The sequence below is a fragment of the Wasmannia auropunctata genome, unplaced genomic scaffold, assembly GCF_000956235.1.
Source record: "Wasmannia auropunctata unplaced genomic scaffold, wasmannia.A_1.0 LD335987.1, whole genome shotgun sequence".
In the NCBI taxonomy this organism is placed as follows: domain Eukaryota; kingdom Metazoa; phylum Arthropoda; class Insecta; order Hymenoptera; family Formicidae; genus Wasmannia; species Wasmannia auropunctata.
Genome location: NW_012026903.1, coordinates 662,312 through 689,996, shown reverse-complemented (window position 1 = coordinate 689,996; position 27,685 = coordinate 662,312). Strand labels below are relative to the sequence as shown.

The 27,685-nt window shown below is 44.7% G+C and overlaps 1 long non-coding RNA gene across 1 annotated transcript in view; it reads left to right on the top strand.

Annotated features, from left to right (window-relative positions):
* The first annotated feature begins 249 nt into the window (after positions 1 to 249).
* LOC105454205 overlaps positions 250 to 27,685 on the top strand; it is a 101,431-nt gene continuing 73,995 nt past the window's right edge. Inside the window, exon 1 of the long non-coding RNA XR_974963.1 lies at positions 250 to 291. This is a non-coding gene — a long non-coding RNA (uncharacterized LOC105454205). The remainder of the gene's footprint in view (positions 292 to 27,685) is intronic.

Genomic DNA, 27,685 nt, shown 5'->3' with positions numbered 1-27,685 from the left:
TTAATGCAGTTACAAACTCCGAGGAGGAGGCCTGGGAGGCATCTGGCGACGGCGGAGCAACCGTGGGTAGGTAATTCATTATCTATTATTTACTACCTGCGAAATTGTCTTCTGGAAATTACATAGTTAATTCATGAAATATTTTTGCTTGAGGGAAAAAACAAATATATAAAAATTTATGCAATATTTTTGATAATATTGTTTATTCTGAATGCTATTTTAATACTTACATATTTTTGTGTGTTACAGATTAATGGAGTTTTGTTAACTCTGCTGCTGCTCATCAGGCCGGTGAGTGAAAAAATGTATTTTATTTTAATTGGAAATGACTCTGCGACAAGCGAAGAGAAGCGCAAGAGAACAGATATTTTAATATAATACCTTCTAAATTGAATTATCTTGAAATGGATAGGCTAGAATTATTAATATTTAATTTTGAAATATATGTGCAATCATTGATTTATCATGCATGAATGGAAAAATTATAAAATTGAAATGTAAAGGTTATAAAATTGAGAAATAGGAAAATGTTATATCTGTAAATAAAATATCAATTATAATATTGATATCGTAATTACTGACATAACAATTTATCTAAAATTTACAAAATAAACTCAAACAAGCATAAATAAAAGATAGGGAATATTAAGAAAATATATTTTTTCAGACTTAAATATTATATAAATTAATGCAAGGCAATAATATACACTAGATATTTTTATTATGTTTTACATGAATGAAAAGGTCAGGAAATATATTACAGTCACGGAACATATTCGAAATAATTTATTTAATAAGAAATGTGTTAATGATTTAGGATTATTTAAATTTTTATGATATGTGCTAATTTTATCTGAATCTTTTATTATCTTTTTATTGATTGAGAATTCGATTTTAACTTGACTTAAAACAAAGTAAAACGATAGATCATAACTACAAATATGAGATATAGTTTCTAGTATTGTTTCAACTCTGAACTTCTCTGAATAACTACAAATTTAACACGTATATCGCACATATAACGACGAAGCGTACGAAAGAATGGAGCGGAACCGTCTAATCCTCCTACCACGCCTACGTCAAGGCATTCCTGTATCTCACGTATCTCATATCCCGTGATAAGCCCTCAGGCGCGAAGAGAAACGATACGAAAAGAGATAAGGCATAACCCATTGATTCGTAATACCAATTCGAGTTCCGCGAACAATTGCTTTGTCCGCGGAGATAATCGTGTAGCGATGCAATAATTTATCTAAACAATTATGCATCGTAAAAAAAATACGTCTAGATATATAATTTTTAATATAAACTATAATCCTCTTTTTCTTGCGCATTCATGCATCTAAAATCTATCGTGCCATCTTCGATGAGCGCATCTACAAGATATATTACACGTACACGACGAATAGGAAAAAAAATTTGATTAATCGCAACAAAGCGATGTCGATGTAACCGATGCCCCGTCTCGACGTACAATTAGAATATTTAGCCGAGCGTGCGCTCGCGCGGTTGCGCAACGCGCGCAAATAACTTTCCGTATTCCTCGCGATAATAGGATTAGCCATGAACGGAACGACGGTGTCTCGGGCTAATTATCCTCACGAAAGAGTTACACGTAATGGGAGGTCTCCCGGACTGGCTGTGCAATAAATCTCGCGTTTGCGCGACGCGCCCTTAAAGCCGCGACGGTTTCGCGAGGCTCCCCAGGGGCGACTTCGGGTCGTCCCGCGACGACGATGACGACGGCGTCGAAGACGACGATGACGGTAGACGCTCGCAGGCGGTTGCGAGCGGAGCCGCATCGTCGGAATTCTCGAAACGCGTTACGCAACCTTATGCGACTGAGAAGGCAAACCGCCTGGGCCCCCTTGAGCAAGCCACGATAAATTTTCATTCCACGTTGACCACTCCTTCCACGCGGAAACTCTCAACCGGGTATTAATTTTCTAATACGGTTCCAGGGAACGTTTCACGCGGCGCGCCGCGCGTGTACTGGGTGTTGCCGAGATACACATCGGGATAAGCATCGGGAACGAGTCCTTCTTCGTTGCGACGAGGAGGATAGCCCTCTGAAAATCGCTCGGGTATTTTCGTAACGCCCAGTACGTCGCCGCGTATCGGCGCACGGAAACGATTCTCGACCGACCGACCGCGCGCGCATTAATTGCGGCGGCTGAGATCACACTCGGGAAGATTAGATCCTGGTCCGGACTGTCGTCATTACTACTTTGTGTCATACTCTCGCGGATGCTATATCGCGCCGGCGTCCTGTGTCGTTAAGTTAATCGCTAATAAATACGAAGCGAAACTCGTTAGGGAACACGTCATATCCGCGCCATTACACCTGCGCCGAGGCACATATCACTTTTAATGCCGCCCATACCGTGCTCGGATAATTTTCTTTTAATGGGAATATCGCCTATCGCCTGCGCGCGCGGCGGTCAAGCCGACCGCGCCACGGCCGTATCGAAGGAAAATGCGGCGCGTGTTTAAAAGCCCGAAGGGAATGGGACATTACACGAGCACCTGTCGATCCGGTAAGACAATTCGCGGATTAGCGGCGCGCGCATTCTTCTACCTCGCGTGCGCCGTAATACGCACACGCGCGCACGATGAGGAAACTGCGTGCCAGAAACGTCTTAATTTCGCGCGATCTTACTTAACGTCGCGCGATTCGTCGGGCGGCCGAGACAGCGCGATTCCGGCATCCGCGTACGCGGGGCACACACATTCCGCGCGTTGTGGAATTCTGCGGAGGTCAAATCGGGCGAGGCGCGGAGAGTAGTAATGGCCTTAAATCATCTCCCTGTAAGAGCGACGCTCCAACCGTTTCGTGTTTCTTGTTCCGCTCGTCTCTCTCTTTTTTTTTCTCTCTTCCTCTCTATCGTTTTGCCGTTCTTTCTCCCTCTCTCTCTCTCGAAATCCTTTTGTATCCTTCCTTTCACGGGAGCAGCCACGTAACAAATGAGCCCGAGCGCTTTCGAGCGCGCATTACGTATTGGTCACGGTGAATTACGTACGGAAATACCGAGTTACGGTGTCACCGATCGTGAATGGTCGCGCACACCCCGGGGGCCGGGTTTCTTCTTGGGAGGTGAGGTAAACCGTACGCGAGATAAAACCGATGTTCTTATCGTGCGGGGTCCCGCGCCGCTCGCGTTCCCGATAGCCGGGGCCGTCTTCGTTCCGCCTTCGACCGGATCGTTCTTAACGCGTGCTTAAGAGCGCGGCCCTACCGCGCGCGATGCCACGAAGAACCGCGAGTAATAGTCGTGGTATAGTCGATGAATAAGAGAGATTTATGTAACGTCTCGAAATGAGAGGCGACTCAGAAATACGCTTGGATACTTGTATCTAACTGAGGCCGCGATAATCCTTAAGTCACAGTATTTACAGATGATATACTAATTTCCGTGGTAGAGGAAGTTTCACGGAGGGATAAAGGCGACTTAATATGTTTGATACTTTATAGAGGCATACAATACTGAGTAAAGCAAAATATTAGACAAGACAAGCTCTAACATCTTAGAATTTACCATGAAGTATTTAATTTCTTACGAATGAAGTATAATTCTGCGATTACGGACCACAGTCGTAAACGTGCGGTATTTTCGTTGTTTACTTTATTAGTGAAATAAATAAGCTGTGCCATTGAGAGATTTCGAAATGATTTGAAGTTCGCAATAAAGACTCTTCCCATCAAAATTTTTCTTATTTTATTTTTAAATATACAAGCGACAGGTTATGCTTATTACGTGAAACTAACGGAAGCTTGCGTGCAATGGAGAAAAGATTCTCGCCGGGTAAACCACGATTAATCATGCGTCAAATGTATCTTCGTTGTTCGCGAGCGCCGGGAAGATAAGACACACGGGATTTACCACGGTTGCGACATCGGGTGCAAAGCCGGGGTGTAAAGGTTACGATCGAAAGTAAAGTGACAAGCCGAGTGGATCGAGTTAACGACAACGTGAGCGGCCGCTAAGGCCCTTCTTTCTCCTCTCTTCCATTCCCGCGCCTCGGCCCCTCACTATCTCTCGTTCTTTCTCGCTCTCTTCCCTTGTTCTCTGTCGGCCGCCCGATGTCGCAGCACCCATGGCGGGCAAAGCGTGAAAACGCCGGATTAACCTTTGTAATTGTAGAATTATGTGGCGATTAATAACTCGACAAGGCGTGCGTGGGACTGCCGTGCTTTGTGGCTCAAACCGAGCGTGGAGATAATCATCGGTCGTGCCTGGAGCACGGACGATACGTATATACATGGTGTCCCGGACTCGCGGTCCTCTCGGTTTCGCATATTAGATGTCAGACCAAAAAGACCGACAAAGTTTCCAATATTAACATATTCGCGCGCGTAGCTCTCCTTGAGCGTCTCGTTTAAAAATTAAATTAAAAAGTTACTATAAAGTTTCAATAAAATTTCCAGATAAATGACAGGAATAAATTTCACGCTTGATTTTCGTTGGATTTCTGTCTAATTCAGAATCAAGAGACAAGCCGAGCAATAATTAAGCGGTTTCAGTCGCAATGACAGTTTTATATCGAGCCAGCTCCGAATTCGTCGACGAGTCTAGATTGAAGAAACAATCCGCGGCAGAGATACGAGACACCGTGTACGTGGCCACGGCTGTACGTACACCTGGCGAGCACACGTGTACACGCGCGCGCTCATGCACATGCACGACGCGTTTGCTCTCGCCGGAGACATGTAGGACTAGGATGAATCAATGTCCCTCGACGAGGCGAGCGTGTCTCCGCTTCGAAAACAAGACCATCGCGTCCACAGGAGCGACGGTGCAGGTAGCGTCGGCATCAACGTTCTCGCGCGGTACCACGCGGTGGATCTGTAAACGATTTTTCGCAGATTTCTGTCAATCTGTCATTCTGTCAGCAATCTGTGCTGAAGATAATTATTATGATAACTATATCGATATCTATTTGACTCTTATGACGAAATCGAGGTCAGTGCATTTTACGCGAGCGTTCGCGTATTCGATTTGTTTGAAGATTCCAAGCGAGCATTGAGAGACATCACTAGTACTTTTGCAGTCCTGTGAAAGAAAAAAGCGAGAGAAGAAGAGCTACGTTTACCGCGCGCGTCGCACGGCGACACGACGACGGCGACACGACGTTGCACTTCCGCGTAGATATCCTGGCTCTTGCCACCGTGACATGGGTACGACTTCCGCCATGAGAGTTAGGCGATCTCGAGTTAATCTCGCGAGGAATCCCGGACGGCAACGTGACGACGCTTAGGCATGCCCCTTAGGTATCTAGCGTATGCAGTCAGGTAGTGGCTTCTCGAAACTTACATGACCAAAGTCATACAGTTCTGAGTGGATTGTCGCGAGTTTTGAGTAAGCGAATGTTGTATACAAAAATTAGGAATCTCAATCTCTAGTGTCGCGAGCGAAAAATTGCGTATATAGAATCCCAGAATTATCCGTAAGCTCAGCGATCTATTAACTTTTCCAAGAATCGAACGCGAACGCGAGGGGACTCGTTAATTCCTGAGTGCGCGTTAATTAATTGCCGTGCCCCTAGAAATTAATTGGCCGGTCGCCGCCGGCCGCTCGCTTTCAGTGATTTACGGGAATTACGGAGGAAGTTCCGCAGTCGAACGCGGGAGAATGGCGGTTTCGCTTTCCTAAATCGCGGCGGCGCGGCCTCGCAACTCAGTGCCGCGGCCAAGATTCAGTTTCGAACAAAGGGGCCTCTCGTCTGAAACATCGACGACACCGCGGCGATCTTCGAGAGGGGGCGATCGTTATCGCGACGCGTTACTCTTGCTACCGATCGTCGTCGCTCCGGTTTCCCCCGTATCGTGTGCCCCGAATACGCCATCAATCGTCGGCGTTCCGCAAGACGTTCACCCACGCCGGTAGCCCTCATTAGAAGTGGTTCGGCACGGACAAACGCACGTGCTCGCGATCGCGCAGAGTAAGGACGGAACTCACGCACCAACCCCTTGAAGATCAGGCTTCGGTTCGGGGTCGAGGAGTCTTGAGGGGCATATTGAGTTATACCGCGGCGGTAATCTCAAACGAACGGGCGTATTTATTTTACGTTACGCGAGGTACACCTTCGTTTTCTCCCAAGTTTCTCGATTCCTCGGGGTCGCCGGGCATGCTCGCGCTATTCTACCCGATTTGCTCTCTGGTAATCGAAATCGGTTGTACACCGGATGCGTGCCGCCGCGCCGGCCGGTGACAGAACAGTGGGCACACCGGCGCGGCGTATCTGCGGATACACAGGCCCGATACTCTATATCCCCCGAACGGAATCGCGTCGCCTCGTTGCGAGAACGAGAGCCGTTGCAGGCCGTTCGCGATCCGATCGGCGACTCACGCGCGCTCTCAAATGGCAACAGTATACCCGCGCGCCGCGGCCGCGGCGACAAAAGGACGCGGCGAGGATGAGTTTTAAGGGATGCGGCGCGCGGCTCCCGTTCGGGTTAACGAACTCTCGCGAGACGCGGTCGCAGATCTCGCGTGCGGATTTCGATCGTTATCCCATCTAAGGGAATGAGACACGCTCGTGCGCCTCGCAGGTGCGTCGCCGTATCTTCTGTAACGAGCCGGCCGTGGCGAAACCGCTATGCGACAAATACGATTCGTTTGCTCGACGCCGCCTACGGGATGATCTCGGCTTCCCTGTGTGTGCGCTTTGCTTAAATCATTGACTTCCTGATATAGTCTCGAAATAAATTTTTTAACTCTTCTTTTTTTTTAACGAAAAGGATAATTTGTTTTAAATCTCGTAACTTCCTGATAATTTCGAAATAGATTATTTTTAAACAAAATGAACAAATCGCACTGGTAGTCTTCTCGTATATTTAAAACGATTCTCTCTCTTTTTTCTCCCTAGTTTTTTGTCTCAGTGCATTTATGATAATACACTGTGCCAATATAATGCGCAACGTTTGCATGTATATACGATATGACTTGTAGAAAATCAGTGCTTTGTATGCGATGCGTGAGAATGTGATACGATGCGACATGCTCGCGATTTTCGCAGCGGGGCGACACAGTAGGTGCAGACAGTCGGTGGCCGGCGGCCCTGTATGGGAAAATCGGTCTCAACGGAGCGTGCCCGAATGGTATTTACTGCATCCTACGCTCTCAGAAGATGCTTTCTCAGCGAATCGTATACATATCGAAATAAGTGCTCGTCGAACCACGGAGAATGGCTGGTCAGGAAGAAGGCTGTATCGTTCCTACGTCGCTCCCGAGCATTCGCGAACAACCGGGGCTACCGGAGCTTTAAAACAGTCTTCCACGCATGGTTATAGTAAATGCGCTCGCGGTAACAGTAAACAAGTATAACAACAAATAAGTTTTATAACAAGCTATTTATCGTCGTTATTATCGCGGCGCATTCTCGCTCACAGAAATTATTACGCACTACTTGTTTTATAACGATCCATACGCCATATCGTATTGTTCTTTATTATTAGTATATGCGCGCCCCGCTACAGTTATTATACTACTCGTTTCACAACTACCTGTTTGTTATTTTATACTTGTTTGTTATTGCACGTGCTACTCGAGACCTGCACTCGGACCTGACGCTTCTCTCTCGGCGTATATGCTAATGGTCTCGTTAAGACCAGCTGGATTTACGTCTGCGTTGTGTATATTGCGACGACACACGGCAGAAGGCGGATTGCGCAAAAGGCACAATGTGTCGTGCCGAGGAACGGTGTGCCGCGCCGCGAGAAAATCCGTGGAATCGCCAGGCCGACGAGATTGCGCGCGGGTAGACGTGAGCAGATGCATAAATTCAACCGCGCTGCGGCGCTGACAAAAATCGCGTGACACCCCGGCGTCGCGTCTCCGCAAATATCAATGGTCACGACGGCTCTCCCACGGTACGACTATGTTGCATACGTATGTTGCATACGTACCACGCGGTCGCAACTCGGCGCAGACAACGCGCGGAGACGACCGAGGCGAAGTGAGAAAGTTTCTAGCCGCCGCGCGCGATTTCTTGCGCGCCAAGAAACACCATTTACATCCTGTGTGTCACGTTATCTTCCTATCCTACTTCGCGGCGCCAAGCGCCTCGTGTTTGCCTGCTGAAGTCTGCAAAGTGCACGCGGTCAGACATCCCCGGCGCGTTGGAAGTTCTCCTTTGGAAATGTCATGACAGACTTCGCGGGAAGAAACCGCCGCTGCCGCCGCGGGAGTGAGAATGGAGGAGAGACGGGAGCGAATCGCGCGGCAGCTGCGTCTCGTTCCTTCACGAGATAGATAAAAAAAGACGGAGAAGAGGCGAGAATTTTACGCATTACGCGCGAATTTCGGCAGCCGTACGTCTCGTGCGCGCGCGCGCGCGCGAAATATTTCACGTGGCTTTGTTGCCCGCGTTACGGCGAGAGATAGGCGGGCGTTTCAATATTAATAAAATCATTGCCTGAAAGGTTTCGCCCGCGTTTCTCGCTCTCTGTCTTTCGCGCTATCATTTTCTCGTGTATGTGTATAGTACGTATGTGTGCGCGCGCGCGCGGACGCATTTCGAGCTGACTCATACACGCGAGAGCGTTACAACATATCGATCCTCGCGCGATGCAATTAGATACTCGTAATACGTAACAATTTATATTAATCGACCGTTGCGCGCCGGTCGCAACAAATCGAACGGAATTTCACGGTTCCGTGGAGTCGCGCAAGGCAAGTATAGAAATACTTTCACGAGAGATATCGCGCGCGCCCGCGCGCACGCACATAAAGGACGATTTTTTTCCGCGTATTATTAATTAAACCCGGTCGACTAATTTTTCGCGGCCTTACGCAACCTGCCCCGACATAAATTTTACGATCGTTTCGCGTTGCCGCCTCGCCCGAAGTCCCGTTAATCGCCCAGAAATTGTCGTGTCGCGCTCGCTGCGGGTCGCATCCGCTAAACCGACTGCGCAAAAAACGCAAATGTTCACGGAGTAAAGCCAGCCTCAATGAAGCAGCTATATATTACTAAGCGGTCAGTCTATAAGTATGTAATTCGCACTAGTAATTGTGTCATATAAATGAGATAAAATCGATAGACGGCTGCGACATAGCGCGGAATTGCCTGATCAGGATTTCCTTTTCCGTGACGACAAAAACTGTCAATATATTCATATAAAAAGAGAGAAAATTCAATATCTTATTTCTTGAGAAAAATTTTGCGAGATTTTAAAAATAGAAAAAAAAAACAAACAAGTTATAAAACGCAAGAAGAGATTATATGAGAAAATGGAAAATTACTAAACAAAACAATTTTTTTAAATAGCAGACTTGATCAGTTTTGAAATAAATCGTTAACTATCTTATTAAAAAGTTAAAAGAATTTATCGAGAAGTTGCGTTCGATAGGTATAAGCGACAAGAAAAGATTTTAAAGCTATCTATGGTACATTTGAAGAAGCATGATAAGGCCGTTTAGATTTCCAATTTTATGAGTTACATTTACTTCGCAAAATAATATTAAGAATTCATATTTCTGTATATTTCTATATTTTCTCTAATGAGAATTTACAATATTTAATTCCGTAATGTAAAGAAATTCGTATATAATGACACGTACGTATCAATTTTGATTGACTTGACGAGCAAGACTTGCCGCACTTCTCTAAAGCTAGGATGCGGAAAACAACCAGCACGAAACACGCGTTCTGCGCGTGTCGCATTATGCGGGCTTGACTTTAAGTCGAGTCGAGTTGGACGCTGTCATTGTATTCGCTGGAGAGATGTCTTCATCTCACATGTCGCCGTGCACGTCGAGCCACGATGCAGGAATTGGAAGCCTCTCTCTCTTCTTTCGTTTTACGCATATTCACCCGTGACTCTTGTTAACATATTTTTCGCCCTCGCCCTTGCGAAGAGGAACGAGTCGCTGTATATATGCGGCGTGCTGCACGCGAGCGAGGAGCACGCATGGTCACGTACGGTCACGCACGATCTCTCACGCACTCACGCGGGCCGATACACACATCCCGTGACCGAGGAGGAACGGGGAGGAAAAAGAGGCCGCGCCTCTTCTCTCTTCGAGACTAATTTCCGTCAGCGCGACGAAACTCCGCAGGATTTTTGCTCGCGCGACGACACCCACGGGGCGTTGACGGGTTCGATGACAAATCGCCCAATTTAGCGACCACGTAGTGAGTAATTCGAACGAAGGCAAGAAATGTGGGCGACGATCGGCGAGCCAAGAGACGAGAGAGGCAGGGAAAGAGAGAGAGAGAGAGAGAGAGAGAGAGAGAGAGAGAGAAAGAGAAAAAGATGAACGGAGACACAACGCGCTTTCGAGAAATATTGCATCGGCCGGCCCGCGGCGATATATCACGCGCTCTCGAGATTAAAGTTTGCATGGTATTGCTTTTAACGTTATGTTCATAAATTGCTTCGATTTTTAACGAGCCCGTGGCCGCGCGCGCGGAGCCGACCGGAGCTATATCGGCGTATAGCGAGATTCTTTACGGGAAATTAAAAAATACGCCGGTAATTTAATTGCGTGCGAATATGCGGGCCCGTCCTCTCTCCCCTTCTCTCTCTCGTTCTCGGCGGATTCATATCGTTAGCGAATTTTTCACGTCGCGCACTTTTCGGCGCAAAATTTCGATATTCTTTTTTTTTTTTTAGTTATCGTGCATCGCTTTCTATATCGGGGCCAGTAAAGCGATCTGTCGTCTGATTACTCGTTTCAACAAAAGTAATGGAAAAGATTGACTGATTCTTTACCGGCTTTATGTATTTGCAGCGTAAAGACCGTTTTATGTGTTAATAGTTGGAATTTCGGACGAATAACTGTGAAACGAATAAAATCGGATGTATCAATCTCTACTTGTCCATTTCTCTCTCAAAATTCAGCTCGGCTATATTTAACGTGTATAAATCGACATAGGAAATAGAGAACTATCTTCATTAGTAACGCCGATCGGTCACGCATTTGAAAGATCAATTTATAGGAATTTTATCTATAATTAATGATAACGATAACACTTCTTCGACATAACTTCTTCAAGTTACTACGTAACTTACGCTTTTCCCCAAGCGCCAGGAAAGCTGTAGATCGCACTTTGAACTAGAACAACATGAATGATTTAGCCAAATTATAATGTTAGCTCGATACAGAGAAAGCCTAAATTTAGTTAATTACAATCAGTGTCGACCACATCAAACGTATCGCTGAAACTGGTCATTATAGGGTACACGATATATTCCGAGATACGGTAAATACGATTCTTCCTTCTCCCGCCACTGCAGGCGGGCGCGAGTTCGTCGAGGTCGCCAGACCGACTTTCTCCGCCTCTGACCATCGATAGACTGCGAGATCGATAATAATCAGGCCGATGCTTAATTGTCCGACCAGCCGCTCGTAACGGGGCACTTTTAAAGTGTTTGACGATGCGCGGCTGTTAAAAGCGCCGGATGAACTTTGAGGCAGCCGTGAGTGAGATCATAAAGTGCCTCGTAAGAGCACTTTTTCGGTTGCGAAACCTGTTCGCGCTTCATTAGTGATAACAATGGACGAAAGGTCCCGTCGTACGGGTGACGCAACGCAAGTGTCGGGGAACGGAGTAACTGCTAATTGACGGCGGCGCCGTCAATGGCATCGTTAATCTGACGAAAATTCATTGTCGATTTTTAATTGCGAGCCAATGACGTAAGGCAGGGTGTGGAAAAATTCTATCGATCTGTGTATTATAAACCAGTCCGTTTCCTTTTCTTGTATGCAAATGCGTAACCTCGTGATTTTTCGATTTCGCTCTCGCACGCGGGTCGCGTAAATGAAACGATCCGACAGCGACAAATGTACCGTGAGATATGTATCTCTGTTTTTCGGGGCAGGGAAGGGATTATCTTGTGTTTCGCGTGGCTCGCTTTGATTCATAGCGACCGATTAAAAGTTGGTAGCGGCTAATTAATTCGTAAATCAACGGCTATCGAAGCCGGGTGAAATTCCAGCGAGCTGGAGTTAACGCCTTGATCGTGCCACACCTGCGGGAATGGAAGCGTTTCCTCGTTCGCGGGCGCGCACACATGTGTCGTGTGCGCCTACTACTTTATTCGTGCGGACCCGCGTGCGACGTCGTTAGAATATCCTTTATCTCGCGAACCTATACGTGTGGCACTATCCTTTTACGGCGTCGGCAGATATCGCGAGGAACACCGCGTAGTAGGCGTATGTAAGAAACGACGTCTTACGACCTCCGTGAATGCATCTTTACGAGCAATGATCGGGTGACTCTTAGATAATTTATGTAACGTAACGTAATAGCGCAAAAACGATATGCGTTCCTTTCTGTGGATACAATCACTTGGATGTGAAAAAGGACACTGCATTTTGTTAAATGTCACACACGACAACTCTTCATTTTCTTTTAATTAATATATTATATTATACGTAGACAATTACTACTGGATATTAAATTATATTCATTCTCGGATCTTATCTTTGAATAAACAACGAAAAGAAATTTATGCTAAATAAATATGTTCTACATACAAATTTAACTACTTATGTAATTTTTTTTCAAAATAGTATTTAATTAGAAATGTATTGCCGCGAAAAGAGCGGCAAGTATCTTATTATTGTATTTAATCTAATTTAAAGTCTTCAATTTCTATAATGTAGCTATAATTACTAATTTGTCGTTATACTTAATCGTTTTCTCAACTCAAGACGAAAATCTTGACCGAGCGGCTAGTTGTCTCGCGCACATGTGGATAGCGGCAAAATTCCGTTAGAGACCGAGGGGCTCCGCATATCTCACGAGCTCTATTAATATGTATGATTGGCCACAATCATATAGGAGAATAGATTCCCGCGGGGCATTTGCGGAATACGTTGCAGCAGGGGCAGATGTTGCCGGCCCGTGTCACCGCATAAATCGCAAAACGCCGCCAATTAGTCGATCCCACCAATTACACGACGTGAAATTAGAAACCGCCAGTGGCATGTCGGTGCTCGCACTGCCGCTGATCTATCACGAATCCTATTATGTGCTCGTCCGCGTCAAACGTACGCCAGTACGGTGATTGATATATTTTTTTCAAGCAATAATATGTATTTGAAATTGAGACCACGAGCGTTACCAATGGCGAAGCCATTGTGAAGTTTCGACTACAATATACATAATAATAAATCTACAGCTCGCGTGATTCAAAATAAATGCGGGTAAAGCTAATACAACTCAAAATGCTGATGTTGATACGTAATCTTTTTTTATTTAGTATCTTTTTAAATTAATTGATTAGTTTGCAAATATAAAAATAGCACAATTGAAATTAATATAACATGTGAATATGTGTCAATTTATGAATCATTAAAATGTATGTTATAATAGAAATAATAATTAAATAATGGGAATGAGTTCGTCAATTAAAGGTTACCTTCTTGTTCAAAATTCAAATAAACTCTATAATGGTAACATTATATATTAATACAATTTATTTTTATTCTCAATAAGTGGTATATATACAATAGATGGTATTAGTACAGCAGAAAAAAAAATATTGATGAAAAAAAATATTTAAAAAAAATATTGACAAACATCACTTTTTGTTTTTTCTCATAGCTTAAATAAAATAAAAAGATATATTACAATAACTTATGTCATTTGTAAATTGTTTTATAAAAACAAGAATTTTTTAAAATTTATGGAAAATATTAATAGATATATAATAGAAGGATAAATCTTTTTCTAAAGACAATTGTGCTTTCCAGAAAAGTTTCTTGATTGAATTGCATATTGTAAAATAAGTTCCTAGAAATTTTTTGTTAGATTTAAGAGGACAGAGATAATAATACGATCGTTAACATCTATTCTATTATTACTATCGGTACGGCGCGACGCGACTCTGTCCGTTATTTCCCTTTATTACGATAAACAGTCTCCGCGAAATTCCGTCGTCGTAGCGCCCACCCAGCTTGCGGTACCGGCATTCCCCGGCGCTCATTGACGCTCTCGCGGTGCTGAATAAAATGATGACGCTAACTCGCCGCGAGGTATACCGTACGTTGCACGCGGAAGAGCGGGTGACGTGTCAGTCGATATAATCGCGAATGGCAACGGTTGTGGGAGGAAATGGAGGAAGAGGTTTCGGAGTAGGACAAGGAAGAGCGGCAAACGAACGGGCGAGGCAAAGACGAGAAAGACAAAAGCGCATTGGGAAAAGCGAGGATGGGAGGAGAAGTTCGAATGAAAGGAGAGAATGAAGGAGAAGAAAGAAGAGAGAGAGAGAGAGAGAGAGAGAGAGAGAGAGAGTCCAAACCGAAGTCAAAGAGAGAAAGAGAGAGAAAGTGTGGAACATCCGTGAGGTGTGGTGGCAGGTGAGCGGGTGTGCGCGTTTCATGCTGGCATTTGCTAATGGCGATACTTCGCGAAAGAAGGGAGAGAGAGAGAAAGAGAGAGGGGGGGCAGCGAGTCTCTCTTTTCTCCTCGGGATGAAGAAGAACGAGGAAGAGCCGGGAGGAGGAGAGCGAGAAAAAAAAGAAATGCGAGCGGGGGCGAGGGAGGATTTGCCCCGAAGAAAAGAGTCACCAGGCACGTTATACCGGCATTACCCCTCTCGTTCGTAGCGCCAGGGGCTCGAGATACCCGGGCCCGGTCCCGACGAGAGGATATACTAGAGGAGTGCAAGACGCGAGCACACCCACCTACGGATGGGCCGAGCAACGATATATTACTCGCGCGCCTCGTGACACCTCACCTGCCGACTCGCTGCCTCTCTCTTCCGTTTCTCCTTCTGCCTGCCTGTCGACCTCCTTGTTTCTTTCCCTCTTTCTTTCTTTCTCTCTCAGAGCGCGTTGTCTCGGTTCGCGTTTCCTCGTGGGTGGATCGCAGCCCGCGGCTATACGTCCGCAACTGCGGAACAAAGTCCGCGTCCGCGGAGAAGCTAACAGTTCACCGTGGCGATCATAAAACGTAGCTTATCCTGATCGACTTCGATTCCCGGAAACCGGGTGAAACTCGAGGTCATGACTAGATTATACGACTCGCACTATAGTTACCGAAAATTAATTGATTGCTGAGAAATTTAAATGACAATCCAGCATCAAAGCAGCAATAAAGCAGATTTAAAGGAATTTTCGTATAGGATTAGAGTCTAATCATTAGACACGATCTGTTTTGCGTTTCTTGATAACGGATGCCGCTTTTAAGGATGTATAGAAATCCGTATACGACGATGCAGGATGTAATGATCGGTGACGGATAGCCGACGTTTTGCTTACTGAGGGCGAACAAGAAAAAAATGCGCCGCCCGCACCCGGGTATACGGCCAGGTAGTTCGCGCTCTCGCGCCGATCGATCGAACAGATCCGCGAACAGATTCGATCCGTCAGCGCAGTACATACTTATGCGCATCATAATTCATCGTCGTGCATGCACGCCGCCGCGCGTTGTAAAGTTATGTATTCGTAGAAACTGCACAGTGACTATAGAGAGAGAGAGAGAGAGAGAGAGAGAGATCGATGGTTAAAAAAATCTTGTAATTCGCTATTAAAATTTTTTTTCGCAAAATTTTATCGTTGGTAACGCGGTAAATCGAGGGATGGCTGTTTCGCGAATTGGATCGAGGGCTTTTAGCTCTCGTCGAGTATCCGCGGAGAAACTCGACACGGCGAATGGGTGCTCTTTACCTCCCGCGGTCCGACACTAATATCCTTACCGTATCGCCGTATCGTCGAGGAGGCTAACGTTGCGCAATTGCTTTCCGCCGGGATACGAGCGAGCACCTACTTTCTCGGAGCGATAAAACGGATGAATTATTAATGACGTTAATGACCGCGCGCGACGTCTGTCGCCGTTTGATAAGGCGTGCTTGGGTCTCGGGTGAGAGTCGCCGGGGTCCTCGAGTCTCTACCAACCGGTGACGAAGTATTTTTAAAGGAGTTAACCACACACAGTGAGAGGAAAGTTGGAACACTGTAAAATATAAATACGTATAAGTATCTTCGTTATCTTATTTAACAGTAATACGTATTCTCGCGGAAGACAATTCCAATTCTGAAACCTGCAGCTGCGATAGAAATCGGCAAGATAAAAAAAGATAGCGAAGGAATGAAAAGAGTATTTTAAGCCGAGAGAGAAATATCGCGATACATATGTACGCCGTTAAAATAGCGATAGCGGATAGACATTCTTTCGTCGAACGCTGCGTAACTTCTCAAGCGGAACGTTGTCGCGCGCGAGAAAACGATTTTTCCCTTCCTTCGCTATACCGGCGCAATTTTATCGTCCGCGGTGCAACCCCGCCGCATTCCGTCGCGCAAAGTCGAAATCCCCGCGGCCGGTCGCGGTGCCGAAGGAAGAGGCGGGGTATGAGAAGCCGGCGACATTTAACTCGGCAATCGGTAGGACACCTGTGACATTTCATTAAGTGCCGCTTGGCCGCGCTCGGCGCGGCAAGGGAGCGACAGCGTGTGGATGCGGACGGGAATAATAATAAAAACGGTGAGGGACGGCGGCACTCTGCCGAGAGAGCAATGCGCGCAGCAAGATGCAGCCGATGGAAATGGCTTGAGAAAGAGAGAGAGCGAGAAAAAAAGAAACGGCAGAGAAACACGCCGGCCGATGTTCGCGGCGCAAAGTGGATTCATTATGTGGTGGTCCCGCGGAATCTGCCGCATTTGCATCGCGGTAGCAGTCGCGGCCGTACACGAGGAGGACGCGGGCATTAGTCCGCGTCCTCGGTTGCCGCGGCGCGCATTTAACATCGGTAACGGTCCGCGAATCGCCGTGTCCGCTGACTGCGAGAGCGTCGACTAGTCGTTTCCGGACAACGCGACTATACGAGCCTCCTCAGACGATTGATGTTTCGCTAATGTTCATTCTGTAAGAGAATGTCGCGAAAAAGAGAGCTTCTCGCAAACGGGAAAGCAACAAGTTCGTACGAGGAATAAATAATACCTATACGTATAATAATATACCAAATAATTTATTAAATTATTATAACTTGTATAAAAATTTATACTAAGTTTTCAGTCGAGAAGACCGCTTCAAAGTTTTGTCAAAGCAAACTTGATTTTAGCAGAGGACTTTATTGAAAATTGTATGATTGAGAGTAGTATACTTCTGACATAATAAATCATAATAATCCTCTTAATAAAATCGTTGAAGCGATCTGTGTTTCCAAAATGTTAATTAGAGGGCGAATTTGATCTGGTTTAATGTACATTTTTCAGACGCATTAAATTGCCTATTAGGTGTAACATATTATTTGTGTACAACTTTGAGTACCGCGGGTTGTTTAATACACCGCTTCGTGAATTTTTAATCGCGCCGTTGCATATTTTAAATCAGATTCGGTTAACCGTAATTGACTTTCCGCGCGGTATTAATTTCAGTAATAATTTCGTGCTATTAATTTAATGGTATGTTCAACAATGGCCGATTTCACACGGCTCGAACGTAAACACCCACCTTCGTTCGGCCGCGCATAACGAGCGTGTATGCATAGTCCCGATACACACGTTAAATCACGTAAAAGTATCGGATCTCCGCGGATTACGCGTTAATTTAATCGATCTCATAAACCCGCATTAACACTTAAATATCGCGATCTCAATCAATCATTGCTATAATATCGATTACACTAACTAAACTATGCCGTAATGTTAATGATGCAGGAAATTGACACCGTGTACAAAACGATTATTATATTATTATTCCCTAAAGGGTTTATATTTAAATCTCCGTTCGCGCATTTAGCAATTTGAGAGTACAGCTTATACATTATATAAGCCGTAAGCTTTCTGTCGGATAAAATGTAAAATGTGTATATTAACTTTTAAGTTAAGTCTATCGCGAACTTAATCTGCGGATTTCTGTTCGGATTTCAAGCAAGATAACGAAAAGGTATTGAAAAGAAAACACAAATCCTAATTATATAGAACAAAAGATGTATGCTAACGATTAATTGATAAGTTTAATTGGCTAAACATCCTAAGTATTATTTTATTAGATTATGCATGCATTTTTTACACAAGGTGATTTTTGGTTGCTTACAATAAAGTATAATATACTACGTTTAAAAAAATATCTTGTAAATATATAATCTATAAAAGAGTAGATTCATTACGTATTATTAATATATCTCTTTTTATAATTACAAATTTTAACAGTGACTGTCATTACATCGAGAGAATGAATATTGCAATTAACATTAATAAATGCAATTAATACTAATTAATATAATTTATTAATAATTCGATATTATAATAACGAAACAATTATTTACTTCGCTTGTATCCATCGTAGTGGCAAATTGTAGAGATTTTTCGCACTTTTCTCAATACCCAGTGTGCCCCGCGCCGTTTGCAATTTCGTTCGACTTCCCTGTGATTTTTTTTAAAGTTCTTTAGACTTGCGGCAACTCTGTTATTGCACGCAATTAAGAGTCAGCCTGTGTAAAGCGGCGAACTCGAATGGCCGAATTGTAATTGCCATTATTAAGTTTCCGGGAACCTCGCGGTGCAGCTTTATCGAGGGGCAGCCTCGCGCAGACTGCACGGCTTGCATGCTGTCATTGGCCGAGACGTTGGCCGGGGCCCCTCCTCGGCGAGGTGCCGGTAATTAAAGATATTATCAACGGTGCGTGTCGCCCCGATGCACGTGAGAGGCGACTCATACACACGTGTGCGCACGTACCATGCCGCGTACGTGGTACGTATCCAACAACGACAACGAGGACGACGAAGACGACGACGACGACGACCGTAGGAAACCATAACGAGTGCATCGCCGGTTTCGCCTTACCGCGAAATCCACCAACGATCGCGATTGGTACCTTACTCAAGAAACAAGTATCCATGATGTTTATCGTGTATTTTTTGTGTAATTGTCGAATTCATTATAAGGGCCACAACTTATTGCAGAAATTAAGTACAAATTCAGATTTAAGTATTGATATAAGAAATTATAGGAGAGAGAGAGAGGAATACGTTTTCAATTTTTAAAAATAAAATCTAGGTTTATGGGATAAAAGACAGTATCCAATATATTTATATTGTTTTTAATATTACATATACAAGTAGCATATTTACGTTAACTTTTGTTGTCAGCTTTGAAAAATGGGCTTTATAAAAATACAATGTGAATCTTTGGATTAGAATCGAAAAGTCGTATATTAATCGCAAACCGATAAATAGAGAACATCCATCTATATGGTCAGACTTTTGGAAGTAGAAAAAGATTCTTCGTTATAGACATTTTCGTATATCAATCTTCTATTCAGTCTGCTAATCATATTAGTACATGTGTGAATACAACGCGCGCAAATGTAATATAGATTATTATTTATATATGTACCAGATACAGCACATATATGTATATGTGCTGTTCGCGAGCACAAAGTACCGGCAGGATATTGAGCCATCATCGCAGATCCGGGAATTGTGCGGGGCGGTCCATAAAACGCGGCTCCGCGTTAGGCCTCTGCCGGGGTAATTTACAATGCTGGACATCGCTGCCGGTTTATTACCAGGTTGTTTATTTTACGGTTGCTGTGTCTGTGTGCGCGTTTCACGATCTCTCTCTCTCTCTCTCTCTCTCTCTCTCTCTTTCTCTCTTGTCTTTCTGTTTCTTTCCATCTTTCTTCGACATCTCCAACGACCGATGCATGGCTCATCTCTTTCTCCCTCTTTATCGCTTCTCTCTTTCTCTTTTCCCGCGATGCATCTACCGGAACATACTGGACGACGTTGGTCCTTTTGCCATGCTTTCAATGACCCGCAGCAGCCTTCCTGCTGTCTTCCCTCCCCCGCGGCCTTCCCCTCGCCCTTCGCTCTGATCGGATATTGGATGGTTTCTCATCTTTGCTTCGTATAGTTCTACTTGTACTTTACTACGTGGCTACGCGGGGAACGCACTGTGCATATAGTTGCAAATTGCGTTCTAGCAACCGCCGTATACGGCGAAACGACCGGCGGGATTATCTCCGAACATTGTTTAGGTGGTTACCCAGCTGTCCGCGGCTGAGCTGCTCGAGAGGAGAGAAACGAGAAGCATCGAGATCCGCGAGTTGGAAATCGATAAAAGTGCGAAAAATGCCATAACCGTCGAACAGTAATGACGGTTTTGATGAAACTCACGTTTTGCATGATCGACGAATCATCATTCTGGACTGTCAGCGCGATTATCGAGTCTTCGGATCGCAATAAAGTCGCAATCAAATCAAACGAAAACTTCTCTGGAATGAAGGTAACTCTCTAAGGTGAGCGTGTGCACCTGTCATTGTACGAGGTCACTCACGAGAGAGCTACCAACATCTATCATCGGTACAGTCACGATTCTCAGATGCTCGGGGAACGATCTTCGCCGGTCGTTAATTCCCTTAGAATTACTTCCGAACGTTATTTATGGATTTCCTAGTGAAGGAAAGAAAATAAGAGATGGCTTATCGCGCGGCAGAAATTTGTAAAACTAAACAAAGTTCCTGGTCGGGGAGGATAAAAATTTGTTGTATTATCAGCCTTACATAACACGCGAAAAGATGTTATGTGAGAGAGGCTACTACCTGCCTCTATGGAGCGGCGTGGCAGTCACGAGTTCAGGAACGGCGGGAACGAAGAGACTTGATTATCTCTGGACGCGCGCGCATTAATCTCACTAAGATTATCTCGGCACATTGTTACCGGCTGTCCGCGATGAAACTCTTCGAAACGAAGATAAAAACATTGATTTTACCGTAGAGAGGGAAAGTCGATAAAGTGGATAAGAAGCCCATCAGGTGATTGTTGAAATTAAACAGGCGGGACGTGCAGACTCGTTTAACAGAAATAAGATCACACGAACTCGTTTAATAGAAGTCTTTTCATTAAAGTTTAGCACAGAACTCCCGGGAGACCCCCGTGCAATTCTTCGCGTCGTTCATTGCGATCGCAGAACCTGTCGAGCGATTCTCGTACATGCCTGAGGATCGAGCAGGCGAGCTCCCGAAGGGCGGACGTGCACTTGCCGGTCGCATTGCGCGAGGTCATCCAGAAGATAGGAGGGTGAGAGAGAAAGAAAGAGAGAAAGAGAGAAGGAGCGAGAGAGCTACCTTGCATCCGTGCAGTCCGGTGCAGTCACGGAGTGGGCCAAGTGAAGCGAAGGGGTAGGGCGAGAGCGGGAAACGAGGCAGAGATCGACCGGCCGACCGTTCCTGTCTACCGTCCGTGTTGGACCGAGAGAGAACCGCCGAGATTATGGCCGCGTGTAGAGCCGCGGAGGAGAGCGACTTACTATCACCGCTTAGGCGCGGTGGGTGTCGGTGCCGGGGCGTGTGAACGCTGTGACATATGCGGTGTGTCGCTTTCTTTAATCGCCTCTGGCCGCGCGCTCGCGCCGCCGCGCCGGTTCGTACACATATATTGCTGCATATACCCATTCGCCTCAACTTACCTCGCGACTCGCGAGCTCGTCCATACTTTACGGCGAGCGTGTCCACCTCGGAGGTGCTCTGGTCTCTGGTAGACGCTTCCTCCATTTACCTAACGTAGGGGAAAACGACTGCTTTCTCATGTGTAGCGAGAAGTAAAAAATAAGAAAAATGCATACATAAATTATGGGCAAATGGATAGTTAAGTGTCAGATGTTATTTTCATAATTATTTATTTATATAGTTATATATCTTAATTGAGGGGAAAGAGTGTGTCTAGTAAGTATGATGCTGAGTTGCTTCTTTAAATATTTGAATGATTAATAGAAAATAAAAAATTTTAAATATGCAGTGTTATCATTGATATTTTGATGATGTAAGGCAGCTGATTAATGATAGTCTTTAATTAAATTGTTAAAAGTTTAAAAAATATATCTTTATTATTTTTGGAAAAAATGTCGAGTCATTCTATTCGATAAATATTCTCGTCAGTCTTCTTATCACGAAACGATTCTTCCATTCCTTTGGCGAGCTATCAAGCTATATAGAATCGATGTTGTTGCGCGTTTTTCCGACGTCTCTATCGCGAAGAGAGCTAGACTTATGCAGATCAAAGAACGCCGTCTGCAAAGCACGAAATTCCTGGTGCATCACGTAAATCCGTCGTCCGTTCCAAAGGAAACTCTTTCTTTCTCTCTTTCTCTCTTCCTCTCTTTCTCTTGATATCCAGTCGTGGATTAATAACGCGATAAATTCAACGTTCAAGTGGGCGTGCGGGATACGCGAGAGTAGGAAAGAACGAAAGTTAAGAGAAGGAGAAAGATTACGTGTCGACAGCGTTGAAATCTCTCGTTTCCGCGATTTAATTTGCTAATTAACATGCGCACGGCGGACGATCGTTTGATATATCCGTCACTTGCGAAATCCGTAAGTATATCGATGGTTGCAAAAAACGCGAACAAGGTTGACCGCAAACATTTTACTTCTTTCTTGTCTCTTTCTCGTAAATTCTTTTATTTTGCGGCATAACACGATTCGCGAACAATTCAGGAAGCTTACGCTAACATCTGAGTATTTATAAAATTGATAAAATTTGACTTTAAAAATATGAATTATCACAATTCATCTAAATTATTACATGAATTTTTTTTAAATTAGGAAAGAGTATATAATTGTGTCAATAAATTATTAAATTTAATAATTACAAGTTTCTAACAGTATTATTTTTGGGGATAAATAAAGCAAATCGCATAGATTATTTGTGAAATATTTTATTCCTTTTATATGCGTAATATATTTATTTTTATTTTACAAATTGACAATTATATGATACATTTCTTATTTATTTCCTGAAAACGTTTAACGTTTTTAACGTTTTCAATAATTTTTTAGAAATCAGTATTTTTTTCAAACGTTCTGTTCTGCATAGAAATGATTCTGCTTCTAAGTATAAAGAAGAACTGAAACACGCAAAGACTCGTCGAGCGATCGGAATGGCAACGCACAAGCCGATCGACGCGGGACGACCGTAAATACCGGGCCGGCGCGAATTTACGGTCGGTCGGAGTACATTTTTCTCTCAGAGTGTATCGGCCGCGTCAGCGAAAATAATCAAGGAGTTCGTTAAACGCACGGGAAGCAGGCACGGCGCGGTGCAGCGTGGCGCGGTGCGGCGCGAGAGAGTGAATTACATCTCCACCCGGGGCCCGAAACTCGAGAAGCGGGATATCGGCGTGTCGATATCCCGCTTACGGGTACTACGCCGCACCCGGCGTATCATCCCGGTTCTCGTACGCGTATACCCGGCGCTCGTGTGCACACCGCTCGCGCTTGTCAAGCGAAAAGGCTCAATTCCCCGGGCCGGTAATAACTGGCGCATTATGTCAACCGTCGCCCGGACAACCGTTTATTACGGGGATGCGCGCGTGATAAAAAACATATTTTGCATAATGCAAGATAATCAAGCGAGACGGGTTTGGGACAGGTGTGGTGCCGGCGCATGGAGGTGCTCCACCTCGTTCAGCGTGCAAAGAGGCATCTCTTTCTCTCTCTCTTCTTCTTTCTCTCTATCATCATCCTTTCACGCGAGAACCGACGTGTAAATTAATAATCTATTAGGGCATCTACATATATCTCTCTCTCTCTCTCTCTTTTTCTCTCCCTTCATCTCAGTCGTTTTTTCTCTCATCTCGGTCGTCTTTTACTTTCGCGCGCGTCCTCAGCTCCTCGCGTTCATCTTCATGATGGCTCGTTCCGTCCTTCGTGCCGGTCGCCTGTTTCTCGACCTCCTTCCTTATCTCGTCTGTTCGCGTTTCTCTTCCCGTTCTCCTTCTTTTCTACTTTACGTACCGCTCTTCATGGTGCTTCCGCGCATGGCAAACGCGAACGATGCCTCTGGCGACATATTAACCGGCACGAACTCGACAGGTTATCGTGCGCGCGTGTACCTGCAGTACTCCTTACCTACGCCAAGGTTGGATAATGAAAAAAAGATTGTCTTAGAGCCTCCTTCCGCGATCTCCGATGAGTTGTGTGTACCATTCGGTGCGGTGAGAATCGGCGAGTCGGCGTATTATTAATTTCGATGTTTCGAAACATAATGGTCAGCCGGAGAGATCGCATATACGTAGGTATGTGTGCGCACGATGATGATTATAACTAATCCTAAGAATGTAACCGGTCATATTAGTCACATTGCGTTACACAAGCATTCCTACTTATACGTGCGACTTATTTGTGGCAATACTCGCTATTAACGAGAACGTAACCAACCGATATTAGTCACCACCAGACTAAAATATAGCTTGTTGCGCCAAGCACTGCCGCTTCAATTTACAGCTCACGTGCAGTAATACTTCATGAGTTTTATTTTAATTAAACAGCGATAAATGTCAATCGCAGAATAAAAGTAACAGAAGGAATAAGCGACAATGTTGCATTCTCTGGTATTTCCACTCCTTGCTTGCAAATTTTTACTATTAAAATCACCAGAAATAACTGCAGAAATGAAAGTAACAGTAAATGTATACAGGAATCTCATTCAAGGAAAGCATAATTATTTTTTCTTTTTTCAAATGCTAATTCTTTTATACACGAGGTTTTTTCCGTATGTATGCACGTGTATATACATAATTAAAATATATATTAGGACATATATATTGTAATATGATATATGACTTAACGGTCATCGGTTTATGGAGGATATGCCATTTACGGAGGTAAATTGAAGCAGTGTTAAATAACGTGGGAGGGCGGAGATATCGATAACATTAAATCTCTTCGGAACGGATTGCCGCGGAGACTCTCGTAGCGCACCTCGCGAAGGTGTAACGTGCCTTCTAAATCCCTCATTCGCTTCGGTTAAGCGTCATGACTCGCTCGCTCAAAACATATGACGCGGGCGGCGTGCGCGCACGCGAGAGAAATCGTGTGGGATTCGTTTCACGGTGCCCTTGAATGCGACGCCGCGAGGTTATTCGATTTAACCCCCCGACGGTTGAATGCAGATCTCCCGAGTGGCACACCGGACACCGACCGACAATACCACTTACCGCGAGGCACTGCGCACTGCGAGCGCATTTCGAGATACGGCGATACGTTCGCATGATCACCAACTCTAATCAAATTATTTGTAAAGGAAAAAATCGATTTTCTAAGTTCACCAGAAAGCTATTGCTATATATAGAATTTATAGTTTCAAGTCTCGCTAAGTTTTTTATACAGGTATAGTTTCAAATTAATTTTATATTAATCATTATTTTCTAATGTCTAGAATTAAATGTAATTTTTTGATGTTTAGAATTTCTGATCGCAATTTTAATTTTAATGGCACTCTTTTACGTATCGACTTTGCCTCAAGCAAATTTCATTTTTTTTCCTTCAACTAAAGATCGGCCGACTAAAAAGCGTAAAGATATGTTGACGTCCGTGTCATAATGGGTGGACGCGTCATCGTAAAGCATAAAAATTCTTGAGGGGGCAGAGTATTAAAATGCATACTTCGTGCCTCGGCATCATATATCGCAATCTACATCATTACATTACACAGCGCTTATCGCGCGTCATCGCCGTAAACACGATTATTCGTGAAAGCCTAAGTGAATACGCGGGCGCGTGTAATTATCGACTGTTAGCGATCGACTTTCGGAATTTATCGCGGGTGCAAGATCGTATCGCGAAGCTCTCGAGTCTATCCCATGAGGTTGAAACCCCGGTCGAATCGCACGGGACACGGGAACGAGCGATTTGATCTATCAGAGCCGGGTTTTAATCGACGAGCGACGTTCGGGTTCTTAATGAACGTCCAATCGAAATGTCACCAGCGCCGGTGAAAGCGCCAATCTCGGGCGACATCATTGCGACATTTCACGTGCAGCTGACAGAGGAACACGCACCGGGATGTTAAAAAGGACATATCTTACGATCTAAACGGTTTTTCAAAATGTTTACCCTGTGAGCGTATCGATTTTCTGCAATAGCAATCATGATAAAAAAAAGAAACAAGAATATGAAAGAAGACTGCATCACAATCACACGTTGAAAGGATTAAAAATTCAAACGCGATTATATTTCACATTTCGTTTATTTTCCAAGATGGATGTTGCTCGCGAACGTGATACCGATCTCTTACGTAGCTCGCGCAATTGATTACGCAATCATAGGACGGTATATACAATCTCCGTCCGTCAAAATCTACATTAATTCTCGCGAACGACTCGCGTGCTTGGATCGCGCACGGCGACGAAATATAGCGGATCCGCCGCTGACTAATGGCTCCCAGAGTCTCGCGAAAGATGCGATGATATTAACACGCACGAATGGAAGCTTTCAGTTTCCCGCGGGTGACGGGAACAATGTTGCGGCCGCCATATACGGCGATCATCGATTTCGCGTTAATCGCTTTGCAGTCAGCACACCGGGTGGGGGAGGAGAGGGAGAGAGAACAGGCTCTCGCGCGAGTCTCTCTGTTATCTACGGTTTTCCTAATGCCGCGCGCGAAACGTATGTATACGGTCGCGTTAATGTTGCGGCGAGCGGTGCACATTAATTGCCACGGTAATTCCGAAGGACTCGAATTAATAAAGAGCGAGAAATATCTTCGTCGGCGACAATAAACGCGCGCCAGCGATCGGCGATTGGTAAACGGAGAGAGGGAGAGAGAGAGAGAGAGAGAGAGAGAGAGAGAGAGAGAGAGAGAGAGAGAGAGAGAGAGAGAGAGAGAGAGAGAGAGAGAGAGAGAGAGACGCGTGATGAAAATGGTGAATTGTTTTACGGGATTTATTTTTACCAAATTAATTTCTCCTCTGATATTTTTGTATGATTATTCTTGCCCTCACTGACACGAACTAATACTGGTATCGCAAAACGCGAATATTCCGTGTATCACGTTATCGTTACGGGAGAGGGATATCGACGCTCGATCGAATTAAGCATCATCCGCATCCCCCATGCCCACAGAGTATATACGTGTGGCTTTATGACTTTGCGCCGGGAAGATCGATGCCGCGGCGGCAATTAACCGATAGGCCGCGGAGCGTTCCGTCGGAAAGGCGGCGGATGATCAATGATAATGACCGAGTCGAACGTGATCGACATGTGCGATGTATATGAGCCACGTGTGCCGCGCGAACGAACATCCGCGGGACCGTGGGGAACAACCGGGGCCTCCTCTGGACCCTTCTTCTTCCTCCGCGTATAGTTTCACTCTCCGCCCGGTGCACAACCAGCGGCCGTTTAACCCTCGTGGCTCTCGATAATGCGAATCCCGAAGTTGAACCCACGGCGTCCACCTCTTCGGACGAGCTGTGATTTGCATGGCGATGAAACGCCAGACGTCGTCGAAGATGGCCGTGAAGCACGCAGATGTATGAATTTTCTTCTCCCTTTCCTTCTTTTTTCTCTTTTCTCGGACCGAACGGACGAACGAATAACATCGGAAACTGTGAGCCATTTTGCTTTACCGCATGAACGTGTTGTTATCTCCGTTATGCAGAGATAAATTCGTAGAAACATTGCGAAAAATCACTCGTGATTATCTGTCATTGAGCAGGATTATCTTCATATTATGTTTCTTGTCAATTTATTTTATATCCTTACATCTATTTTACATCTTAAAAATTAACTTTGCTATTTTTCTTTTCCTTTATATATTATATATTATACATTAAAAATTAGAAGAATTTCTAATTTTTAATGTATATAGGAAATGAAATAAAAAAAAATATTTTGAACCTTTGAGTTTTTCTTGGACTATAGATATTTATGGAAAAGAGTTTACGAATCTATTGTCACACGGTTATTGGAGCAACTTTCACGAGGAAATTTCATAGGCTCTCCCGACGG